This window comes from Dermacentor andersoni, chromosome 1, assembly GCF_023375885.2.
Source record: "Dermacentor andersoni chromosome 1, qqDerAnde1_hic_scaffold, whole genome shotgun sequence".
In the NCBI taxonomy this organism is placed as follows: domain Eukaryota; kingdom Metazoa; phylum Arthropoda; class Arachnida; order Ixodida; family Ixodidae; genus Dermacentor; species Dermacentor andersoni.
This window is the reverse complement of record NC_092814.1, coordinates 132,372,042-132,397,917: the sequence shown is the minus strand read 5'-3', so window position 1 is coordinate 132,397,917 and position 25,876 is coordinate 132,372,042. Positions and strand designations below refer to the sequence as shown.

General features: G+C 49.9%; 1 protein-coding gene across 1 annotated transcript in view; it reads left to right on the top strand.

Annotated features, from left to right (window-relative positions):
* The first annotated feature begins 300 nt into the window (after positions 1–300).
* The window catches only part of LOC126544267 (plasmolipin-like), a 61,624-nt gene continuing 36,048 nt past the window's right edge, over positions 301–25,876 (top strand). Inside the window, exon 1 of the mRNA XM_055062044.2 lies at positions 301–456. The gene's annotated coding sequence lies outside the window, so the exon portion shown is untranslated. The remainder of the gene's footprint in view (positions 457–25,876) is intronic.

Genomic DNA, 25,876 nt, shown 5'->3' with positions numbered 1-25,876 from the left:
GCGTGTGCGCAAAGACCTAAGTTCCGGCTTTTAGGCTCGCGCACGGCATGGTATGGTGACACGTAGCTACAGGCAGCATAGTAGGCAGTACAGTGTTAATGTAGTATATTTATATCTAAGAGCTATTGCCCGATACGATAACGAAAGTGGTCGATCACGAGCTGTAAATGTACAAACATTGAAAAATTGTCTTAGTCATGACTGGTCATGACGCACCGTGACAGAACCAAAACCAAAACTTAATAAAGATGGCGCTACCAACTCGTTGGATTACGTATATATGTGTTTATTTTTGCTGAGCGACTTTTCTCCGGGACAAGCAAGCGTGGAAGCAAGCCTAGGTTACGGGTAGGCTGAAGTGAAATTGTCTCCAGTAATCGTTGCGGTTGAAGGAAGGTGTTCAACCGTCGCCGCTATATTCAGTTGATAAAGCAGCCAAGGAGTCTCCGTGAATTCGTGAGTGCGCGCCTCTCCTACTGCTTCATATTCCGTGCGGAGTGCATATGTGCTATGCAGGTCGTTCAGCATAGCGGTCCGCAGAACAATCCGTAAAAGGCTACATGGCTAGTTAATTGTGCGGTCTCGATCCGTAACATAACGTTTACTAGGGGCAAATATGCATATTTTGCCAGGTGTTTCAGCACTTAGCCGACCTGCCCTTGTGGGTAAACATAATAGAAGTGCCAGTGTTATCCGCGCCACTAACGGAGTTTTTTTACGGGTGGGAGCGGCGCTGATCCCAGGCTGGGGAAGGCTCAGCGGCGCTCGGTGAAGACACGCCTACAAACAGGAAATGTTCTCGCGCGCGCAGAACGTCTTAATGGCTGATTTGCTCACCTCCCAGATATTGTACTGTTATCTGTCATTGTTTGCGACGTAGAGAGTGCTTGTTCTGGCACAAAATCTTATGAAATCAAAATTTCCACACGCTACTGAGCGGTCTCTAAAAGCTGATCGTTTTGTCGACCGCCTCTCTTTAGTAAGACATCTGTCGCCATCTACACTAGCTCAGCGCTGCTGTTTCGCGCATTTCTACGTAGTGCTAGCTTCGTTCTGTGTTTTCCTAGCTACGAAAATTAATGTGGGCCGCGCATGTTGCAGTTTAGCTGTACTGAAGAAAATAAAAAGGGTGGGGAGAGAGAACGGAAGCGAATGAAAACAAACTGTTTTTTTTTCTTCTTTTTTTTTGTAATTTCAGTGCTCAAATTTCGCTGGTGTTATCGTACCGTAGCATTCCGACTAATGTGTGATACGTTCGGCTGGTGGCCGAACGTATCACACGAAGAAAACATCACAATAAGAAAGTATCTTGCGTTCTATTGAGTGATGGCATATTTCGGATCGTTACTTCCCTGGTTCGGCCGGTATAAAAAGTGATCCTGGGACCCGGCGCTCAAGAAAGCGAGTTAATTCAGCTGGTTGGACTGGCCTCAATAATTACCTTACCGCAAATGAATAAAAATAAATAGTAAACATCGTTGAGCACCACATGGAGCAATTTAAAAACCACCCAAAACAAGGTTATTTGGGCTGACAAAGACCTCAGTGGGGTTTTCCCTGGATCAGCGCAGTGCTTTCAATATTTCGTTTATTTTGTTATCGTTGTCACGACGACGTACGATAGGTTTTTGACGCGGCGTGTGAACGAGCACCTTCGCGAGTCGAAATAACCCATGACAATTTAAAGAGGAAATAAGAAACGCTCAGTTCTTTCTAGGGACCCACAAGGCCGAGACGACTCCATGATAATGCCGTTCCTTTTCGTGCTTCGTCAGTGGTCAAAGTGGCGCCCCGGCCACGTTATCACCGCGATCGGCCGACTGTGAACGGTGGATAAGAATCGAACGAAAGTAATCCTTGCATATTATACTGGCCCTGTGAAAGCTAGCATGCATGTATACAGTAGTGACAACGCCAGACCACAAGGAATGCTGAGTGCTGGGAGATGACACGGATTTTAGTACTAAAATAAAAGAAAAAAGCGATCTTACGCGCGACGTCGACAAGCGACGCGATGGAGATGGCTGTCGCGTTTGCTGGTCGCCGGGCGAGCGACGACTTTGATGAGCGACGTCTCCCCGGTGTTGCCGGTATGAGGGCAGCAAATACGTGCTGAAACTGGCCTGACGTAATGCTCGAATGATTTTTGCTGTACAGAGAAGCATAAAGTATTTCTGAAGGTTTTGCAGTAGGCTTTTTAACCTTACACGCATCAACAATTCGGTCGTTTGCTCGTTTCGTGCGACAACAGGTACCTTTTCTGGCCTTCGCGCTATTCACGAGTCGCTCATCGCCCTTCCGGGCGATGAATTCTAGATTTTCAAGACCGAGCGCCGACAACGAGTGATCTGCTGGTCGCGCGACGGCTCGCTTCGCCGCTAGTCGCTGTCGCGCCCAAAATCGCTCTCATGGGCTTTGTGCTTTTTAGTCCGCCATACAAACCAGAGAAGTACTGATGTAAGTTACGCTAATAATTTAAAAAATCGTACTATGAAATGCAATCTCTCTGCGAGGCTCTTGAGCTAAAGGCTCATAATGAACACGAAAGAATTTGTTTAATTCTGTGTAGTCATCGGGCAAGTTAGCGGCTGTGAGACATGCTTTTGCAACAAGGCTGGTATGGTGGAATGTGGGAATCGAATGCTTGAGGTGATGTCAGCGATCTGAAGCGGTTCAGTTACGTACTGTCTGACTAAATGTTTTGAAAGCCCGATTAAGAATATTTGGAAAATATTCTTAGCTTTATAAAAGCTAGACAGCAGCTAGCAGCCTGTCTTTCAAGTGGGCATGGTGGTTGGCAGCTGTAAGACTGCTGTAAATTTTCGTGGTAACTCCGGTGCACTAGAACCTTTAGAATTTGCTCTTGTCAAGTATAGCTAAATTGGCTGAATATGAAAGAGGTAGCGCTTTTTAATGTGCAGGCGGAATGGAGAGGCAACGCTGGGATGTCGGGAACTTTGGGCACTGACTTCAAGGTTCTTAGCTGTTACTGTTAGGCCTATCGCTATTTACCTCTTTCTTTATTGAAGCTGGAATTCAATGACCGTTTTGTTCCACGCTTTTATGGCGGCCGAACCATTTCCTCGGTCACTTTTGAGTTCGCAAGCGTGCGTTGAATGTCGACATGATGCTTCCTAGCAGTCACGCGAAGTGCGATGAAAATGAAAACAACGGTAAATGCCCCATGATTTTGGAGCTTCGGGAGCCATTCATTCGCTCATCATTCTCTGTCTTGTTCCTTGGCGTGTTTGGCCATTATTTGTAGCTTGCGCGCGCGTGTTTGCTTTTTTTTTTTTTTTTCGAGAGCCGACGACATGTTTACGCCGATCGGCGAAAGGAATGGGCAGAGCCTTGCTGCTAGCAGAAAGCATGGGATCGATGTCGGCCGCGTCACCGGTGTTTGCGTCTTTGCCAACGCCGGATCATCGTGCGGCGTCACACCTGTTGGAAGCGCCTGTTGAGAAGACAGCGGCTTAGTCTGGCCGGCATCGTTGTAGTGGCGGAGCGCCGGTGCAAGTGCTAGCAAGGAGTCCGGCTGCTCGTGAAAAGCAAAAATTCATGATCGATTCCACTGTGTGAAGGTGGATCACCAGCGCAGCTGTTTAGCACACGACACAGAGGTGTCACAGGATTCTGAACAAAGGTACGAACATATTTATTGCCCTGGACTGTGGTCATCGTGGCGGTATAGGCACGCACATGCATGCGCGTATCACCTCCGTTATTAAATGTCCTTTGCGTAAGACAGTGAATGGCTCATACCCCATTAAGCAAAGGCTCAAACCTCCGTGAACGTGGTTAAAAGGTTAATGTGATTTTCGTGAATGTCTGCATTCCTGCGAAACTTGTAGTTGCAGCTGAAATATTCGGCTAAAGACATCTCGAAAACTTGGTCTGACCTTCGCCAAACCCCAAGCAACAGCCATCGTTGCAGGTAACGGTTGTCGGTTGCCGTGTTTCACTTCTCCCTCCATGCGTTCAAGCTTGCGTAGGGCTTGAAGTTTGCCCCGGTGAGTGTGGTACAGGTTCTGCTTTTCGTTTTTATTTGAACCTGCAGTACACACGAGGCGAGATTAATTTGTCAGTGATTTCAGATGGAAAACTGGCTGGGTGGGGCAGCGCCTATGCGCTCATAACGTTGGCCTTCAGTTGCAGCTAAAGAGCGCTAGCTGCAAAGGTTCGGCGCGCCAGAACTTTGCTGGAATGATTATTCTCCTTCGCTGCTCTCTCGTTTGTTTGACTTTGACCCGTCTGTAATTTCTGCGTTGCCGGTCTTTATGCGGTGACACTTCACGCAGCAGCAGTGCACTACGCGCATCTTTAGGTGCGCACTTGAGTATAGCAGCAGCAGCTTCGCGCAAGTGTGAGCTACGCCGCACCGCAGTTGCACTGCTGCTCGTCGGCCCGCCCGTGTCCGCGGCGACCGCGACGCTGGCCTCCGCCGCGTTGTTGCGCGGACATCGGGCCGGCCGCCGCTCTGCATGGCTTACTGTAGGGTGGCTACCCAGCCACCCTAGCTTAACCGTGACGACCTTGAGACAGTGTTGTCTTCAGGGGGCTTATGAGGCGCAATGGAGTCGAAACACGATGGAAAACGACAGGCAATGACCTATATAGCCTGTCGTCTTTCGTTCATTTTGTTCTCTGTCGTGTTCTGTAGACTTTTGAGATTAATCTCGACCAACTAGCCGTGAGGCAGAAGACTTCTTTCACTGTCAAACTGATTTGAGCGACTTCAATGGCATTTGCGAACTCGCCAGCCTTGAAAGCTTTCGCCTGCTTTTTACGCGTGTGCATGAATAGACAGGACAGCGAGCACGGAGGCTCGCGTGACCTGGGCGGAAAACAGTTTGCTGCGAGGCATGTGGAACGCGTCAGCGTCGCGCGAAATCATTGTCCCTATTCAGCGTCGGGCATAATTACAGGTGACGCACGAGGCATGCCGCCTGTCTCTCCTTCCAAAAATTTGCTGGCTATCTCGTAATCGAGCGATGTAAGCAGGAAATGGCGACCGGCAAATCAGATTGGTTGGATATGATCTACTAGCCACAATCTTAAAATGGGTGTATTGCATGTTCGCAACGGCACACCGCACCATACTGTGCATTGGTCCATATGGACGCTGCCCAGCTAGAAGAAAACTGGCTGAAGGCGGCACGACACGCAGCGAAAGACGCCAGAGAGAAAGAGAGCAATGCCCAGTTAGAAGAAAAGCGCCTGAAGAAGGCGCCACGCAGCGTGGCGCCATCTCTTGAGGTGACTAAAAACCCGCGCCGTGTATTGGAAATGTCACATAAAAGTTCAGCGTACTAGAATTTACAGTTTGAGTGATATTGTAAGCAAACATTAGGAAGAACTCCGAACCAATATATTTTGTAACCTGTTTGGGCAGTAACTGGCGTATGTAATGCGGTCCTGTATATAGGGTTGAGGGCCTGGTTGCCCGGATAATCTCGTTCTGTTCTCGCAACTTGCCCAGATGTACTCGTTTGAGTTCCCGGATAACGGCTCTGGCTTTTTGCTAAATATCACTTCAAGGTCGCCGACAACGGGAGCTAAAAGCATTTCATGCTTAATAGAGAGGTTTAGAATAGGACACCAAAGAGCTTTGCGGTTGTTAGCGTTGGGTCACGCAAGAGTTTGCGGATAGCGTCTTGCGCTGACCGCGCCACTACGGCGTCAAAGAAAAGCTATCAGAAATAATTAAATAAAATATACCATTTTATGATAGGAATAGTAATTTTCACTTGCGTGTATTCGCGTTTAATTACAAGTTAGAGGTTATTCTGTAAGCAGCAAACAATTAGTTGCGCTTATTTATGAGCAAACCAACTTTACGTGCCTTCACCAGCCAAGCTTAGCCGTGTTAGGCCTACGAGCCATAAAATCCACAATCGAATTCAAAACCAGCGGCGTCTAATGAATCAATCTTCATAACACACGCTAGTTGAGAGAAAGCGATGACCGCAGTCACTTCTCCTAGCTTGCGAACTTCACGCGTTACCACGAATCGAACCCAGTTTGGTGCTAGGTTAGAGCCGTCGCTTCGATGGGTGCCGCCATGTTTGCTGACGCAAAGCTTTTGGGGCCGCTATTTGGGCTCCCGCTAAATCGGTGAAATAGCGTTCCCAACGCAAAACCGAAACTCAGTTTGCGTCTCGCGCATGCGCAGTGGCTTCGACGCTATTTCTTTGGGGCCCCAAAACGTTTGGGGCCCCTATTCTAAAACTCTCTAAAAAGAAAGCTTAGAGAATGCTTGCTCACTTTCCCTTGGTCATGATTGTACGCGGAGGTCTCTGGCAGAGAGCTGCTATAGTCGGATGCAACTTAAGTCTGCAGTAAAGCCCCGCCCACGCCCTCATAACGGCCAGCCACTGTTCCTCCGCGAGTCTGCAAATAGTTCGTACTTCAAACTTTTCCTGTTACCTAAATAAGGCGGTAACCACAAAAATAAAGTTATAAGCGCGTAATTTTATAAGTTTTCACTCGTCTATTACATTAGAACGGTGAAAGCCTAATTCTTTATTGAACTGAAATAAAACGCTTGCTTCGCTGCAACCATTTACTGTCAAGTTTCACTTCAGTTGGCAGAGAAGTTTCACGAGTAGAACGGACTCAGTAATGAAATGAACTGTGTCGAGGACTTTCGAAGAGTGAAATGCTCACTCTATACACTGTGTCCATGTCTGTTGCACACCTAATCGCTTCCGCCGATGAAAAGACTCTTCAAGAATAGCGACGCTCCGGTCGATACCGGAGGTATAAAGTACGACGCCATTTTGAAAACGTCGCATGACGACGACTTTGTTTGCTTCTGTGATTGGCTAGCGGAGCAACACTGCGCGGTCCGTGTGATTTGGTTGCCAACTGCCATTTTTTTTTAAGAGTTGGTGTCCTACTATATATAGAGACCTCCGCGTACGATCATGGTTGGGGTGGTTTCAAAAACGCTCGTGCGCGTACCGAACTGAGGTGCGCGTCACAGTATCGCCCGTGGTCCGGGGCCTAATTGTCTGAGGTCCCTGAGTTGCTTCGCAACGTTAAACCCCCATCAATAAGTCTATAAGAGAGCTGCCGTAGCGTTTTGTGGGACACTGCAGTGCATTGCCAAGCATTCCAGGCCTCCGTGAACGCGCTTTGTCAAATGAACAGTGGTCACGTGGTGGAGTTGACATAAATGACGAAGATAAATAGTACAAAAGACGACTGGTCGCCACCGAATAGCGCGCTGTCACTGAATATATGAATTATGGATGTAAAGAGCGGGGTAGGTGGATGCGTCTCGTCGCTTATGTCACGGCACATTTTGTGCACCTCCACCACTTTGTTAACGATAGCAGTGTTATCGAGGGTTCCCAATATATACTTGGGACTGTACTCGTTAGTAGGCGTATATTAAAAGGGGCACTGCGAAATTCTCTAATCGCCGGTACCGCTCCGTAACCACCCGCCTTATTGACGGATATTGAGATGCCACATTGATCGTGGTTTCATAGCGTGCATTAAACGTTATGTACTCGAGCGACTTTCTTCCTTTTTTTTTTTGTTTTGTTTCATTCCGCAACCATTTCACAGTGCATGGCCCAGTGTTTTGATATATCGCCTCTTCGAAAATTTTCGGATTCGATCATTGATAATGATGAATTTGGCGTTTTGTGGCGCAAGGGCCAAGTACTGGGTCATTGAGGACGAGGATGGAGGAAGCACGTTTGACCGTTCATATGAACCTCGCTAATACCTATAGAGAAATAACGTCGTTTGCGAGAGCTTTGCTTAAAAGGGTTCGGATAACCCTTGTTACGATTGGCGTGTAACACCCCGGGCAAAATGGATGCTCAAAGACCATGCCTAATCGAAACGGAGGATGGATCCCTAATTTGCTATGGTTGTCTCGAGTTCTTGCCGGTCTGGCAGGCGCCCCGCAGTGATTACAGGCCCCTTTGTGTGTGTGCGACTCTAGGGGAGAACCCTTTCTGCGAACTGTCCGACTCTAGGGGAGACCCTTTCCGCGAACGAAACGGGACCCGCGGGTTGCCGCCAGAGGAGGCAAGCACGTGCAACGTCGCCTAGGAGAAAAGATCAGCCGCCCATCTCCGACCAGACTCGGTGCATGTCACGTGACGTTGACGTGGGCAAGATCCCGCCTATGATTTTAGCGGGCCTATTTAAGCGGCTCCGCAATTTCATTCATTCTCTTCTATATCATTCACCAACCATTGAATAAACAGTGCAAGTTTCGCACTATAATAGAAATCGTCTCGTCCCTGCCTGGTCGCCATGGTCTACCGGACGCCTCCAGCCTGCCGACAACGCCACGCTACCCAATAGTAACGCCGGTCGAGGTTCGAGAAACAGGCGTCGCAGCACCCTCCACTGTGTCTCTAATTGGCTGGGCGTCCCTGACCTTTGAGAACTGCTGACGATGCAGAGGTGTATGCATGGAAAAGATTTCAAAGTACTCGGGCGTCGGAGACTCATCGGAGCACGGACTCCCACGAGGAGTCCCTGCAGCCGCGCTTTGTGGGGAAGCGTGCGCGCTCGATCGATAGCGTCACCGCGCGCCTTTTAGCGGTGCCTTTTGTCATAACTCCACGCGTGGGTTGGAAGAGTGCCGGCGGCACGGGAAACGAGCTCCACCCCACCTCGCGAATGCGCTGCCCCGGCTCGAGAGATGACTCCTAATGGTTCGCATCGACTTGCAGCGCGCGCTGTCGTAGCGCATGCTGGCGTAGCGAGGCACCACTGCGACCGCGCGGACCGTCGCGATCGTGCGGTGGATTCTTAATCGATGAGAGTGCCAGGCTGAATGCTCTGTAAACATACTTGTCCTAAATCTGAGGGCCTCGCAGACTGCATGCACTGTAGTCGGCCAAGAGCGTGTTTGCATCCAGTCTTTTTACTCCGCCATCACATTAGGGAAATATGCCGTCTTTAAAGCCCGGTTCATTTTCGGAAACGTCGCTGCCCGAGAACACGAGGCTTGTGCCGACGTTTCGTCTTTGTAACCTGCGTCCAGGAAAGTGCGTGCGAACGAGAGAGAGAGGCGGTGTGTTTGCTAATGCGTTATTTATCGCAGCAAACTCGTCCAGGAGCAGGACCTCCTTGCCGCCTCCATTTAAGAAAAAAAAAAAAACTCCACGTGACCTGGAGATGTTTTTCAAAGGGAAGCGACAACGTTCCGGGTGGCACGAAGGTGAATGGAGTCGCACATTCCATCCCTCCCTTCGGGCTGTATTTGTGTGCCGGTCAGCTGGCGCATTTCAGTACCATTCCCTAGGGACCGAGAAACCGCAAGAGGATTCTCGGCTCCTTTGTACACGATCGTTAACGCGCTATGCGAAAATGTGCAAGTAAATATAATCATTGGCATTTTTCTTCGAAATCGCTTGCCTTATTCTGCTTGCGCCAGATTTCAGCGCAAGACTGTTTTAAAAGAGACCATAAGCACAACTTCAATACGTCTTCCCTACGAAAGAAGTTCATGTCTTTCTCCACGCTTCCCGCGTTTGTCTAGCGCGGGAATGCTGTTTCTCTAGTGACTGAGGGGATTTCGAATAAACGGTAAAATTTGCTCAAGAACTCGCGCCACACTGTCGAAATCCCGACAACAAACGTAGTAAGTATTCCTCTGCGGAACTCGTTCTTTGCCAGTCAATTTCGTATAAGAGAAAGCCTAGCAAGGCAGCGTTCAACCACACGAAAACCAGCGCAGCGCTTCTTCTGGCAGTAAAAGAAAACCCGAAACAACGGCGGTGCACCTGCGGTTATTCTCGCTTAGTAAGCGGAGCGTAGAAAGCGCTGCATCCCTCGGGCGTATGAACGGAGCTGGAAAGCAGACGACAGGGCGCCCGAAACAGAGCGGCTGGGGTTTTACCGCGACGTCACTGGCTTCAGCGCGACAATAATCGACGTTACTGCTATTTTCTTGTTTAATAGAGCGCTGTAATCATGAAGCTGATACGTGTTCTGCCATATGCATTCTTATATGTAGTGATATATCTAACACACACACACACACACACACACACACACACACACACACACACACACACACACACACACACACACACACACACACACACACACACACACACACACACACACACACATATATATATATATATATATATATATATATATATATATATATATATATATATATATATATATATATATATATAAAATCGGAGTATTTCCAAGCGATGGCGAACAGCATTACCTTGGTTCTGTCCAGCTACGTGGCATTTGCATATTTTTCAATCTTGGTGCGGACATTCTGTATGTATACGTGTATATGTATATTTAGAAACCCGCCGCGGTAGCTCAGTGGCTAGCATTTACCGCTGCTAAGCAACAGGTCGCGGGTTCGGTTCCCAGCTGCGCGTGCTATATTCTGATGGGGGCGATCTACAAAGACGCTCATGTACTTAGATTCACGTTAAAAAATTCCGGGTGGTTGAAATATGCCGGCTGTCAACTTCTACATCCTGTTGGTCTTTTGGTAGGTTTCAGTACTCTCATGGTCGCAACCATCGTTGTCACCGGTCTTTCTCTGTGATTCTCTCATTACTTCAAGGAGTTCGTAGCAATCTATAACTGTCCGCCGTGGTTGCTTAGTGGCTTTGGCGTTGCGCTGCTAAGCACGAGGTCGCAGGTTCGGTATCCAGCTGCGAAAGAAATTTGGTGCGGCTACTATATACATAATATTACTGTTTTAAATGCCCAGTTGGCCTAATGTGATCAACAGTAGCCGAACAAGTCTCTCTGGTTCCTGTGAACCTCTGTCTCGTTTGGACTGGTTGCCTAATGGGGGGGGGGGGGGGGGTGCATCTGTTTTTCATATATACTTCAATGACATCTTTGTGGGGCGGCTTTCTCTGCCTGATTTTAGTGGGCGGCAGCTAGTTGCGCTCTCGTTGTGCTTGCTCCTTTGCGGTCGCTCTTTGCGCTCTCCTGCGCTTGACGTTGGCCACGCGAACTGGGCTTAGTTTCCGTTCGGTGCATCTGCCAGCGCCATTCACGGTACTGTTTCTGACACGCTTCCATGGTATGCCTCGAGAACATTCACGCGCAGGCGCAGTGTGTGGGGACGGGACGGGAAAGTAGAATGAGAAACCGGCCCTTCGCTAACATCCGCCGTACCAAACACTTTCTCTAACAGAAGAGAAGCAAGAGTTTTCTGCGATAGTCGACGAGAGCATGTATCGTTCTCAATTATTTGTGGTGCTTTAATAATCGTGACCAGTTCTTGTCAGTCATTTCTATGTTTGGATTTAGTCCAACCCTGAGCACCTTTCACTGGTGTTCGTTGGCATGGTTCTTTGCTGTACGAGCTTACATATAGTTTCGAATACTTTATTTGTTGCAGACTCACGCACCAGGCTTATGCATTGCAATGAATGCGTGATGCAACGAATATAAATTAAATACTAGTAATAAAGTAACAGCAGTGTATTGGAGGGCGCGCGATTGTATTCAATGTTTTCTAAAGACTGGTAGAAAAAATGTTACGAAAGCTTTTTATAAGTTGCATATTTACACCACTTTTTTTTTAATTTGGAGGGCGCTTAAGCTTCGCCTTTAAGAATGGAACGCGATAGAATTCAAAGATCCCTGACTGCTTCTCACGCTTCCCGGCTACTAGAGCGTATGTAACCGTAATGTTTGCCGCGAAACGCTGACGACGAACGCTATGCACGGAGGCGGGCTTACTGGTAGAAACGCGGCCTCTTGCATGGGCCGCGATGCGGCAGAGGCGAGCGTCATCTGGAGGTTGTGCAAGAAACCAGGCGCGCCGCTACGTGACCTTCAAGATACTCACGCGCCGGCGCGCGATAATGGCGCTGTGGCCGGTCTATGAATGGTAGAAACGCTGGAAAAGATGTTATAAGTTTTCGCGGAGCAGACTTGCGTTTCTTTTTTATATTCAAATTACAGTCCGACGCTATCATGTGTGTAGGTTGTGTGTAAGTCGTACTTTACTATTTTTCTACTTACTTTAGCTTGAGAAATTCCAGTCAGTAACTTACTTGCGCCACATGGAGAGCCTGGATATGAGTGGTTCGAAAATCTTTTTGCCGAGACGACGTCTGACGATGTACACCGACGCTGGATTTTCTGCGACACTGGGCCCTTAACGCTATTGCGGTAATAGGTTGCGATACATAGGCATGTTCAGCATTTAATACAACATGTAAATTTTATATTTATGCTACAAAATTTATTCGTTATTCTGATCGTCAAGAACGACACCTGGTTCGATGACTGTAAGAAATTAATTAGCGCCCTCTTTCTAGAATGCTAACCCATAAATCCCCCTTGGCGTTTGGCGCCGCCGATGTTCGGCGCGGGCCGACCAGTACTTCGTCAGGAGGGGGGTGAGCCTCCCCTACATTTTTGAAGGAGGTGCTGGGCCCCCACTCGGCAGGTCAACTGTAGTACTGCGGCATCCATTCGGCAAGCGCTGGAGGCGATTTTATTGCCAGTACACTCTAACAAAAGTTTACACGCTTTGAGTCGTATCTTGCCACACAATAGAGACTTTTAGCTTGTACGCTATTCCGGTAAACGGGAGCGGTTTGGGCGGATTACCGGATGGTCGGGGCGTAAACGTGAGCGGTGAAGCCGCCTGGTGTTGTAGAGCTCAACCAGACAAACGCATAGCTAAAACTGCAGTAACTCACCATATCCTGCTTCGCCACCCGTGCAAATTTTTGGCAGCGGCGTAATTGTGAACACGATTACGCCACTGTCGAAAATTTACGCCAGCAGCTAAGCAGAATATAGTAATTAGCTCTGTGTTTGTGTGGTTGAGCTTTGCGCCACCAATCTGGCCGCTCACGTTGACGCCCCCGCTAAACCGGAAAACCGCCCGCGCTTGCCCGAATACCGGACACGCTAAAAGTCTCTAATAATCGTCACCTGCCTTGTCCGCATTTCCTTTCTTTAATGCTGCGAGCCCGGTACTTCCCAGTAACGAACGGCATGCGCGTTATCAGCATGGCATAGCATTGCCGACAGGAAAGTAGCGGGCGCGGCGTTTTCAAGAAAGGAAACGCAAGCAAGGCAGGTGACGATTATTGTGTGGTGGATGTACACCCCAAAATGGTGTAAACTTCTTTTAGAGTGCAGTGCCGTGTGCGGGAAATTATAACTCAAATTTTTCAATTGATTTAATCGCGGTTAAGCGGTTGAGGTCGATTGGACCATTCACTGATAAAAAAGGTCGGTTTGGGTAGAGTGCGCGCGCGCGCGCTATACTTGTCGGCACCCTCCGCGGGGGATCGCACAGGAAGTGCGTGCACGTCACACAAGTCGGTTCCGGAAACTATCAAAACGGCAAGTTAGGCCAGTTGGTTGGAATTCATAGTAAGGTTCGTTACAGCGCAACACAAGACAAGGACAAAAGAAAGCATAAAACGACGACGCAGCGCTGTGTCGTCGTTTTATGCCTTTTGTATAACTTCCGATAAAGATAAACAAGTACACGTGGCACTATCATAATACTGTTTCGCCTTTCCGGCGAAACTGCAGCCTTTCTTTTAGAGCGCAGCCCTTATGCGCCCGTTCCTGCGGCGAGCGTAGGCGTTCCTCGCTACCGAGCGAACGAGCACATCGAAGGGTGAAAGGGCGAACGCGGAGCGCAGCGGGGGATAAAAGTCGGCGATAGCGAAGAGAGCGCGAGGAGCAAAGCGGAGGAGGATGGCGCAGCGGAACCATGAGAGTGGAGGAGGGTGATATGGCGAAAGCGTGGGAAAAAAGCGTAGTGGCGCGCAATACGGGCTTTGTGGCGACGATAGCTACGAGATGGCGCCAGAGTAATGCGCGTCGTCTGTTCACCGATTTCGCTACCGATACCATATATGGAACCAAAGCGCTGCATGAGCGGACGTCTATCTGCAGCGGGTGTTGTGAATCGCGTCCGCGCGTCACCCACGCGCTGCGTCTTGCGATCTCCCGATTAGCAGGGCAGTCGCTCCACACTTCGCTCCGTTTGCAACGAATTGCACGAGACATTGTCCGTGCCAGCCAATATGTCTCCAAATGAAAACACGTATAGAGCTGCGGCCAAGTTTCGCATTAACGAGTCGTAGTCGTTGATCTTTTTTTTCTTTTGCTCATGACTGCTATTGATTCCGATTTCAAGTGAATCCAGCATGGCCTTGTTTCGATTCCTGAATGACTTGTGTATATTTGTGACCTATGCATGCAAGTGCACTGTTTCCATCCCTAATAAATGTTCTAAATTATGAGAACAATTATTTTTTTCATGAGTCGTTACCATTGCCTACTGGAAAAAGAAGCAATACTGAACCACATATCGTTCACGTGCATTTCACATGCCATTGAGAAAGGACCCTGCCGTAAGGGTCACTAAGTCTGCAGCTTTTTTTAGGGCCAAAAAAGCACGCAAGGCAATTTGACGCAAGGTGAATATACAGAAACATAATCTCTAGGCGTAGGCTATCCCTACCATTAGAAATATAGGAAACTTAGGCCGCTGTATATGTTTAAATATATTGTCAATGGATTAACAGTGGTAATTTAAAAAAAAAATGGAGGGTAAAAATACGGATGAGGTAGCCGCCACTGGTGCTTCTAATGCGCTTGTACTCCTTTTGTCAGGATTTGCAGAAATAAAGCGAAAGTATAAATTAAAAAAGGTGCCCGACCGCACCAACGATGATAGTAGTAAGTTTTTAGCCCCAATAACATTTTAAATGAAAAGGTTGAGGCAATCGAAAAAAACCTCAAATAATATGGGTAACAGCACTCTGATAGTGACACTTTGTGTGTGTGTGTGTGTGTGTGTGTGTGTGTGTGTGTGTGTGTGTGTGTGTGTGTGTGTTGGGGTGGAAGAGGGACAACTTCGGAGGGGCTCAGGCCCCGTAGTCGGCGCCCATGCTATACCCTACAACTAAAGCATCGCTGGACGCCCTCTAGTAATCGTTCGCGTTATACTTTTCATTTCAACCCGTGATCTGGCAAATCCAAAACTTATGCGTAACGAGCATGGATAAAGTTATCCTGTGCTATGAAGACCGGCCATTCAACAGCGTAACGGTATATGCATGTGATGAAACCTAGTTCCTTCTACTTATAGAAGGAAAAAACATCCGAGCACACCTAAGCACTTCTTATCACTTATAAATGCGAAAGCATTACTGTCCAATGGAACGCCGCTGAGCGGCTCTTCGAGTTAGGAACTCCTCGCGGGCAATCGAACGCGTTGAGACGCTTGGACAACGCCTCCTATAGTTAGCACAAGGCCGGTGCACTTCGATCCGTGACGTCATTCTACCTTGCCTGACAGCCATAGAATCTACTGGGGATGCTCCCGAGTAAGCAGTGTTGTTTGTGATGTCACCGCATTCGTCACACCGGACTTGGCAATGGAAATTTTGATCCAAGTAGCATGTCATAAAGCAGAGTGCATAGGCCTGCAATTAGGAGGCGCTGGTTTAGCCCAGTGGATAATACACTCGGCTTCTGAGCGTGGGGTTGGAGGTTCGAAACTCTCTACCGCAAGGTTCTTCCTTTTGAATTTATTGTTTTTTTATACATTAATTTCTTTATAGCCATTACCGAGGCGAATATAGAACGCAGGCGAGAGCTTGCGCGGACAAGGAACGCGCGTATAACACAGGCTTCCGAGAACGAGGGTCACGTGGCGTCGCGGCGTTGCACTCTCCTATCACGCAACACCTGGCGCGCTAGTGCTTCTTAGCCAATGGGAATTTAGGTGCCGTCTCCCTGCCACAGAGGCCGGCTATTTCGCTCAATTGGCCATTTGATGCTTTCGCGTAAATAAAGAAAATATTTTTGCAGTGAACTTGGGTGAATCCCACAAACTAATTCAAGCTCTATTCGCAAAGCATATCAGGTTGCTAAAGAATCTTCCTAGTGGAGAAAATGTTTAAAGTGTGTGGGTGAATTGGGGGCTTTAGATAAAATTACAAGCACAAGCGCTCCAAGCGTTATACAAGCGTTATACACACGGTTTCCCGTTGTCCTAATTTTATTGATAAAAAAACTTTATTTGATAGAACTAACTGTAACGCTGAGTTGAGATGGACTAGAAATGCAAACCATGTTATTGATGGACTGGTAAAGTGTGTGAGTTAATTATGGGCTTTGTAGAAATTTTCTAATACAAACGCTGAAAAGCATTCTTACGAAACTAGAAGATATGCGCGATGCCCCGAGAAAGATGAATGTGTCAGCGACATTAAATTTGGAGAAAATTCGTTGTATGTTACGGGTATGCGTGGGCGCACGTTAAGTTAGTAGGTTAATTAGGGGATTGAGGATATATTTACTAAGTACTATTTTTCTCCTGGCGTTTTGCTAAGGGCATGTATAAAATGTTTTACCGCTGTCCATGAGAAACTGAACGTGGCACCGAGTTTACATATGGAAGGAATGGAGGGAATGTGAGGACGAAATTTAAATAGTGCACATCGATTACAGCATTTGGAGAAGATTACGGGAGTGCTCGAGTGCGTTATATACTGACGAATTATGGACTGCCGATAGATGTGTCAGTTACATAATTTTGTTCTAAAATGCTCCGGACTCTATTGAAGGGAAGTCAAGGCAGTTGAATGATACTTAGTACATTTTTCGGTCAGTCATAGTTACGTAGTAATTAAATATTCATGTCGCGTTTCTTTTTTTTTTTTTTTTTTACTGGTTCGAAGCACACTAACGAGTTAGTCGTTGGCTGCAAGTATTGCGAGAAAGGAAAAACGATTCTATCACCAACGCTAGCGGAATGCATCACGTTGAACCACGGGCTAGAGGGGGCATTCCATTAAAGTTGTGTAAGGCTTTGCCAAGTATAAGCACGTCCATGAGGTCATCATTCTCGTAAGAAGAGTATAAGTTGTTCTTGGGCTAGTGGAGCATGTCATATAGCACCAAAATAACGCAAACTTTACGGGACAAGAATAGCCTTGAGAGGCACGTTGCGCCGGCCAGAGGACGCTTCAACTCATTCATCCTACCAGTGCCGTCGACGCCAGGTGCTATGGCTGCGAAAGAAACGAAACGACATTCTAAACGCCAATAGACGCTTAGACGCAGAAATTAGAGAAGCGGTCTCTTTTGGCGAAAAAGCTGCCAAAAATGGTGCCCGGCTTGGATCACAGGCAGCTCCAGAGAGGGGAAACGAGGAAGGGTGTGGTCCCCGGCTCATGCCTCATTTTGTGCGGACACTAACAATGCTTTGTAGTCCGCCGTGTTTAGAGTGGTACTTTGCCTCGCGGTAAACGTTCCGAGACATCATCGTCCCCACAATAATGTCCCAGCTGCTGCTGCTTCCGCTTACTAAGCCTAGGTGCTCTGGCGCCGCTGTCAGCTGTGCAACACAGTGGTATGATATCAATGAAAGGCTTCAGCGCAAGGTGCAACAAAGCGAGTGACAGTAGATGTAAGCATGTTGAAATTCGTTGGTTGGCTGATCCAGTACGCACTAGTGCACTTTTTTTCCCGTGTTTAAAAGTCTAAAGGACTTTTCATGGTTGGGCACTGAACAACGGATAGTCTGGAGGGGACATATCCATCCCTACTAGCAACTCTTTTCCATTCTTTCTTTTTTATGGTTTTATCTGGTGTCACTATCGCTCGTTGAGTAACTGCTGGGGAAAAGCATATGTGAACTGGGTGTAGGACACCAAACTGGAGAGAGCGAGCACTGTTGCTGAACACGGCCGGCTGGCACAGTGCAAGATGCGCGCATCGACCGCTCTTGACCCTGCTGGCGCCGTGGTTGCTCGCACGTCTAAATACATGGTGACGTAACATTGCCGATGACGCGCCGTGCACCGCGCGGGCAATGCAAAAACCCGTATAGAGCTTCCACATTTTTTTTGCATCACGCAACACCTGAAGGTACGAAGTGATCGGATTTTTATAGTTGGTTTGCTGTCGGTAGTGCATTGAAGGAGACTTAGGACGGCAGGGAGAACGATAATCGGGCCGCATCGGGGCTCCCAACAAGTGGCCTGAGCAAGCGGCCGTGGTGGCAGGTGCGCGCTGCGTCTGGGCGAGCCGGCATGCGTGGCTTGCCTTGGAGCCGGGCCAGACACCCCCTTCCGTCCACCTTGTCTCCACTCTGCTCGCGGCCGCGTCGATACGAGCCCCGGATAACTGAACCCGGCTGAGCACATGCTTGCCGCTGGCGCACGTGCCGTCAGTGTTGAAGGTTGTTCTCGGTTTAAGTGACAGAAATTGGAGATTGTTGTGTTCCATGAAACGATGATAATGTCGGTTTCGAATATTTCTTAACGTGTCGTGCCAGTCATATAATGTCCACGTGTTCAGGGCTTCCATTGTTCCTCTAGGATAAACGTGCACGCTGTGTGGCGCGATAGCGTGGTTATCACCAGTGGATCTACATAGGAGGAGGGCATACCGTCCCCCTTTCCTTCCGATTCATTAGCACTACTCACCCCCTTCCCTTTCCCCCATATGTGCCAACTCGTTTGCCCACAATGAGGGTAAGCCCCTCCAACCCCGCTGTTCTCTAATTGTTTTGATGATGGCTCCCAAGGGACCTTGATAATACCCCAGATAACCACGTACTCGTGTTCCGCAGATGTCCATGGAACGTGATCTTTTAAACATTGCACTCGTCCTATGGATATCTAGATTTATCCAAACATCATTACTTATACATACCATGGATAATCAAAGTCCCGTCCAGGTCACAGCGCTATAACATTGTAAGGATGTCGCAGCTGTATGTGACCTCTAATAGATGCGTAGTTTAGGCATGCAGAGGTCTATAGAACATCTAGTAGATATTTTCCCGTTCTCGCTAGCGAGCTATACTTGTAGGTGCCAGAGCAGATGTACTATCGAGGACAAATTCAATATAATGTTCATGCAGACGCTGTGTGGCAGAACGCCTGCACAACAAGATCAGATACATCATGTTCTCACATTAGTGCACACGCCTGTGACGAGGAAGTGCAGCGTGCTCATTCTCCTGGACCTCCCACCTGGCACACTGAGCATATTATATTAACGAAAGGCTTAAAAAGTAAGTTGTATCAGAAAACAGGCGTAGTATATGTATACATACGAGATGCAGACATGGAGTTTTCAACTATAATTTGAACAAATGCAAGAACATAATTATGTCGTATGGAAACTAAAAAAAAAAGGCCCGTGGGGGAGGGAGGGGGAGAGGCACTGTTCATGTGCGGTTCGAAGATGTTTTTGTCTTGTTACAAAATGCATTAGACGTCATGTGGTCAGTAGTGCAACGCCATAGCCATGAGCTACCACGTTTCGTAAAAAAAAAAGACAATTAATTCGCGACATGCCATCACTGAGCATCACTAACCTGAGCCTATGCTTCCTTCGTTTTCTGCAAAATTTAAGTACTACATTTAATGTCCAATAAAGCTCGAGGAAGTTAGTGTTCTCAAAGATCTAGCCGTATAAAAATTTAACTACAGATCTTTAATTACATCCCCCTAGCCAATACGGCATCTTAAATAAATCTTGAAGGAAATTTAAAGTAGCCAACTGGCATGATGTACCGTGTGCACCTGTAGAATGTAGAAGTAGAATGAACGCCAATAAGATAGGCTATTTGATATTTTCAAAATGCATGTTAGTGGGACGTCTTTTAGATGTTACAAGACGTGAACTAATGGATAATGGATCATACTTGGATGTTGACAGGATATTCGTGGTTCACTGGACCGTCCTCTGATCATTATGCTGTGAACTTCACTGATGAAAAATTTAATGAGTATGCGACTCCTACATTGTTGATTGTTAAATGCCATAATAAAGGTGACTTAGCTGACCTTTACAACACTCAGAACAGTAAACAGTAAGCAAACTGTAAGACTACACTGAGCATTTCATGCTGAGCCATAGTGCACAGAGGTAGCATGCATGTCAGGATCCGCCCGGGTTCGTGAACGAGCGAGGGCTCGAGGCACCCTCCGTTAGAGAGACGCTCCGCAGCGTGGTGGTGACGAACGATGACTGACCAAGGTCGATTCAAATAGGTCGCGAAGCTTCAAGCGAAAAGCGGTTCAGTACAGATTGTCACCGACATCAGCATGGGGGCTTGTGGGAGCCGCGATTGAAGCGCGACTATGTTTGGAGGGAACAAACATTGGGAAAGAAAAACGCGTTTTTTAATTCAACCGAGACACAGTTAGATTCATTCAACGAAAATAAAATTCCTGGTCAATTTTATATATTCGTGAAGAGTTAAGAAAATACAAGTTTATTTAATTTATTATTAGTAAATGCATTTCTTTTCAGCGCCCATCGCTACAGGGGGCGTTGACGCCACTATCACTCGCAATGCAATGCACGTCTTGAAATGGGCAGAAAGGCGCACTCGTAAAGTTCACCTGTTGAAATACGCCCCCCTCAGTTTCTGCTTTCTTGCTTGTTGAAGTTTGTCTGAATTTGGTGACGCGGGTAGCTTCATCGCTTCTTAATCTGTTCAGTCAAAAGTAGTGAGTTACGACCGCCAGATAATTGTGTAGTTGTTTTCGCGCGACTGCGCTGGCCGACGGGCTTGGCATCCGACAATAGGATCAGTACTCTACACCTAAAGCTTTCGTCGGCCTCCAAAGAAAGTATGTTCTGGGCAGGGATGCAATTTCGACAACCGTACGGCTGACCTTTTCCTCCATCGCTTTCCACGCTGAAAGCTCGAAACGCCCATCATTTCGAATGGCGGGGCATTTGAATATATAGCTCCAAAGGCAGGACAACAAAACAAATTTCGCGCCTTCGAAAACATGACGTCACTTCTGCTTTTAACGGACATGGCGTCACATTATTTTTTCTTTCGCCGGAAGTGTTCCCACCATATACAGATGGCGCTAAGCCCCATGAACCGCCGATGGACCGCCATGTTTTGAACGTATGGGCTCCTATGAAAGCTTCGCTACCAGGTATATTTACCTTGGACTGACCGCCGAGCAGCTGTGCTCGTCGGTGTTTATTGCGGTGCGGTGACCAATGTTGCCTACTGAGCCTGGCAGGCCACCGAGCCTGGCGGGCCAACGATTATGCCCGAGGGGGCGTCACCTGCTTGTTACACCCCCTTACCCCCAGTTTGTTGACTACAAACTGGGGGTAAGGGGGTGTAACAAGCATGTGACGCCCCTTCCAAGTACAAAGTACGAGGCTCTGCCTCCGCCCTAGCCGGGTCGACGGTGCTACCCAGGCGAGTAACGGTCCGGTGGCCTCCGCCGTCGAGTACTCCGCCTGGGCACCGGGGTTGACGGGCCAGGCGTGGCAACGCTGGGTGCTGCCTGAGCCAGCCTCGCTCCGTCCGGAGGGTCCGCAGTGGTCGGCCTTTTGAGTGGTGCCGGACTTGACACCGGCCCAACGGGCGCCGCGCCACTGGCAACGCTTGCCGCCTCCGAGGTGGGCGGTGCTCCGCTGGAAGCGACTGGTGCCGCTAGTCCTCCTGCGTGCTGGAACTCTGATGTGACAGTCGAGGGTGCTGGCCAGGTCCCGAAGCGAGGCCTAACATGGTCTGCGTGTCTGTCCCACGTGGCCCCGTCTGGCATGCGGACGAGCAACGATGAGGCGCTGGCAGGAGCCACCGCCTGTCCGTCGGACCAACGTGGGCCAGGACGGAAGTTCCTGGCGACAACTGGAGCTCCCGACTCATGCAAAGGCCCGAGACGGCACATCGTGGAGCGTGGTCCGGTACTGGAACAGTACCCGGGCAATCTGCGTCCGGAAATCCCCAGTCGGGCTCTTCTTGAGCTTGTCCTTGGTTTGCAGCACCCGCTCGGCTGCACCATTTGAAGCAGGGTGGTACGGCGGAACCATCATCCGGCGGATTCCGTTCTTTGTCAGCCAGGCCAGGTACTCTATGCTGGCGAAAGCAGGACCATTGTCGGACACGACGACGTCCTGCAACCCCTGGGCGGCGAAGACCTGTCGAAGCGCTGCAATGGTCGCGCCTGTTGATGGAGTGGTGACAGGTAGAACCTCCACCCACTTCGGAAAGCCATCCACCACCACCACCAGAAAGTAATGGCCCTTGAAGGGCCCTCCCCCCCACCCCAAAATCCACATGCAGGCGGGACCAGGGTCTTGGTGGGAACGACCAGGGGGTGATTTCCACATGACGTGAGGCCCGCTGATGCTCCTGGCAGATTTCGCAGCTCTGCACCATGTGAGCGATGTCCTGGTCCAGGCCAGGCCACCAAACATAGGACCATGCCACCATCGTGGTCTTTTCCACGCCAGGATGACCCGCGTGCAGCAACTGCAGGACCCTGGAGCGGAGACTGTGGGATCACTACCCTGCAACCCCACAGTAGGCAGCCCTGCTGCAAGCTCAGCCCGGCGGCCTTGTGGCTATAGGCCTGCTGAACCAATTCATCCCCACGGGACACCGCTTTGACCACCTGATACAGGACTGCGTCCCGCCTGGTCGCTTGCGATACCGCAGATCTGGAGAGTACCTCCGGGCACGCGTGCTCCAGCATGAACATTTCAGCACGTTCTGGAACCATATCAGGCACCTCTCGCAGAAGCAGGTGGCTCAGGGCATCAGCAGGTCCCAGGTCCTTTCCCGGACGGTAAACCAGCTGGTAACTGTAAGCCGCCAACCTCAAGGCCCAGCGTACCACTCGAGCTGATGCCTGCACGGGAGCTGCCTTGTCAGGCCCCAGCAGCCCCAACAGCGGCTATTGGTCCGTGACCGCCTCGAACTTCCGGCCCCACTTTACTGGTGGAAGCGTTCGACACCGAACATGAGGGCCAGGCCTTGTCCAGCTGGCTGTAGCGTTGCTCTGCAGCATGAAGCCGACGAGAAGCAAACTATACAGGTGTTCCTGGCCATCCTTGTCCCGGTGCGCCAGGACGGCTCCCACACCGTACGGCGACGCATCTATGATCAGGACGACAGGCTTGGAAGGATTGAAGAGTACCAGCATTGAAGCCTTAGAGATTAGCTCCTTGCTGCGCTGGAAGGCCGGGTTCTGCTCCTTCTAGACCCATTGCTGACCATCTCGAAGCAGAAGATGGAGTGGCTGCAGTTGCTCCGACAGGTTCGGCAGGAAACTCCTGTAGAAGTTGATGAGGCCGAGGTAGCTCTGAAGCTCCTTGTTCTGGGGCTTAGGCGCTTTGAGCACAGCATCAACTTTGCGGGGAGCCGGGGCTAGGCCAGCCTGGGAAATGACATGTCCCAAGTACTCAACACTGGGGGCCAGGAAAATGCACCTTTCCAGCTTGAGCTTCAGGCCGGCGTCCTGCAGTCGTGCCAAGAGGTTGTGCAGGTTCTGCAAGTGGTCCCCGTCATCGCTGCCAGTAACCAGGATGGCATCCAAGTACACCGCCACGTGCCTCATGCCCCTGAAGAGGTTTAACCATCTCCCTCTGAAATATGGCTGAGGCCACGCCAAACGGTAAGCGCGTGTACCGGATGAGCCCCAAAGTTGTCGATATTTTGACATTCTTCCGGGAGGCATCCTGGAGCACCAGCTGCTGGTAAGCCTGAGGTCGAGCTTGGTGAACTTCTGTTCACCGGACAACGCTGACCAGAGATCTTCAATCCCGGGCAACGTAGCGACGGGGTTGATGGTAACCTTGAAATCCCCGCAGATCCTGACACGGCCGTCTCGCTTGAGGACTGGTACGGTGGGAGCGGCCCAAACAGACGTCTTGACGGGCACCAGGATGCCCTCTCGCTGTAACCGTTGCAGCTCCTGGGTGACCCCGTCCTTCAGCGCGAACGGCAGTGCGCGAGGCTTTAAAAACGTGGCCGGGCTCATTCAGGTACATAGATGCCAGCTGTCGTGCCGGCGAACGTGCCCACCCCTGGCTGGAACCGGGACTTGGTACTCTGTTAGGAGGCTGGGGACGTCTTTCACCGCATGCAGGCTGGCTTCCTGGTACTCTGGCAGACGAACGCCCAGTGCATGAATCCACTTTCGGTCCAGCAGCGTCGGCGACGACCCCTTGGTTAAGTAAAGGGGAAGGGTTGCCTCCCTATCGCCAAAGCGAACGCTGACCTGTGCCTGACCCCGGACCTGGGAGAGCTGCCTGGAGTAGCTGCGCAGCATCACGCCCGAAACCTCGACGGACACGCCGGGGAAGGTACGCTTGAACCGTTTCCCGGCCATGGCAGACACGCTGGCCCCTGTGTCCAGCTCCATGGAAATGGGGTGCCCGCAGATTTCGACGGTCAGCATGTACGGCGGCACAGACGACGGTACAAGGCCTGTGTGCCACATGTCGAAAATCCGCGGGTCCTCGGCCACGACGTGGAGCCTGGCTGCGGAAGAACTTGAGCGCGCCCCCGCCGCATACTCTTGCGGCGGCTACCCTGGCCGCGGGATTGTGTGGTACCTGGGTTTGAACTAGGCTGCTGCTGCTGTTCGTCCTCCCCCTTCGGCATACCCGTGACAGGTGCCCAGTTTTCCCGCACGTGAAGCATTGTGCTTGAGAGAACTGGCACTGTGAGGTGGAATGAGCACCACCAGAGCGACCGCAGGTACTGCCCTTTGTTGCCAACTTGTTGACCGCCGCATCCGCCGACGGTGAGCCAGTCGCACGGGCAATCTCGCCGGCGTCCTTGGCGGCAGCTTCCATTACCAGCGCTGCCTTCACGGCGTTGTCCAGCGAGGGGTCTGGAAGCTCCAGGAGTCGCGTCTGCATAGCGGGGTTGTTGATGCCGCAGGCGAAACGGTCCCGGAGCAGCGAGTCCAGCTGGTCCCCTAAAATGCAGGCACTCCTAACCCTCGTAGCGCAGCAACGAACTGCCCGAGGGTCTCTACTACCCGGCGGCTCCGGTTGTTGAAGCGGAAACGCTTCATTAGTGTGGACGGCGCTAGGTGGAAATGCGAGCGCAGCATGGCGAGCAGCTCACCCAGCGTCTTAACATGCGGCGTGGCTGGCTTGAGAAGGTCGAGCAGGAGACTGAAGACGTGGGTCACGCAGCTGGCCAGGAAGATGTCCCGCTTTTGGCCTCTGGTGTATCGTTTGCCCGGAAGAACAGGTGGACTTGTTCCTCGTAAATTGGCCAGACGGACCCATCTCCCTCGAACGGCTCGAGCCTTCCGTACAGCGGCATGGCGGCAGCAACGGGGGGCGGTGTTTCGCCGCTCGCGGCGGCGTGGAACGAACCGTGGGTACTCGTCGCCAGCGTCACGATCCGCCCGGGTTCGTGAACGAGGGAGGGCTCGAGGCACCCTCCGTTAGACAGACGCTCCGCATCGTGGTGGTGACGAACGATGACTGACCGCCGAGCAGCTGTGCTCGTCGGTGTTTATTGCGGTGCGGTGACCAATGTTGCCTACTGAGCCTGGCTGGCCACCGAGCCTGGCGAGCCAATGAAGATTATGCCCGAGGGGGCGTCACCTGCTTGTTACAGTATAGTATGACACGACTCCTAGTGGGAGCACCAGGTTAACACTCCAGCATCGATTACAGCCAAATTAAATGAAAATATGCTGTGTTTTTGTATGTATGGCTGCCTGTCTGCCATTTGTCAGACCCTAGCTGTTTTCCTGATAAAAGGGAGCTGTTGCTGTTGGCTTTAATATGATTCAGGCATTACCTTTGAGAGTGGATTATTCTGTACATGGCCATTGTCTTTTTTTTTTCTTACCACTGATGAAAAACTGCAGTGAAATTTTCATGTCATGATTTCTAAATTTGTTCTAATCATGAGTACCTTACTGAAGCCATATGACCACTGAGAGCAGTTGTGCACTGTACAGGGGTTTTAATCAGCATTGCAGAACCATGTCATGTACTGTTGAAACTCGATTTAACAAAGTGACGACCAGGCTCGAATTATTTCGTTAAATCGGCAAGTTCGTAAAATCGATAAAATATTTGTTCGGTCCTTCGAAATCTGAAATTG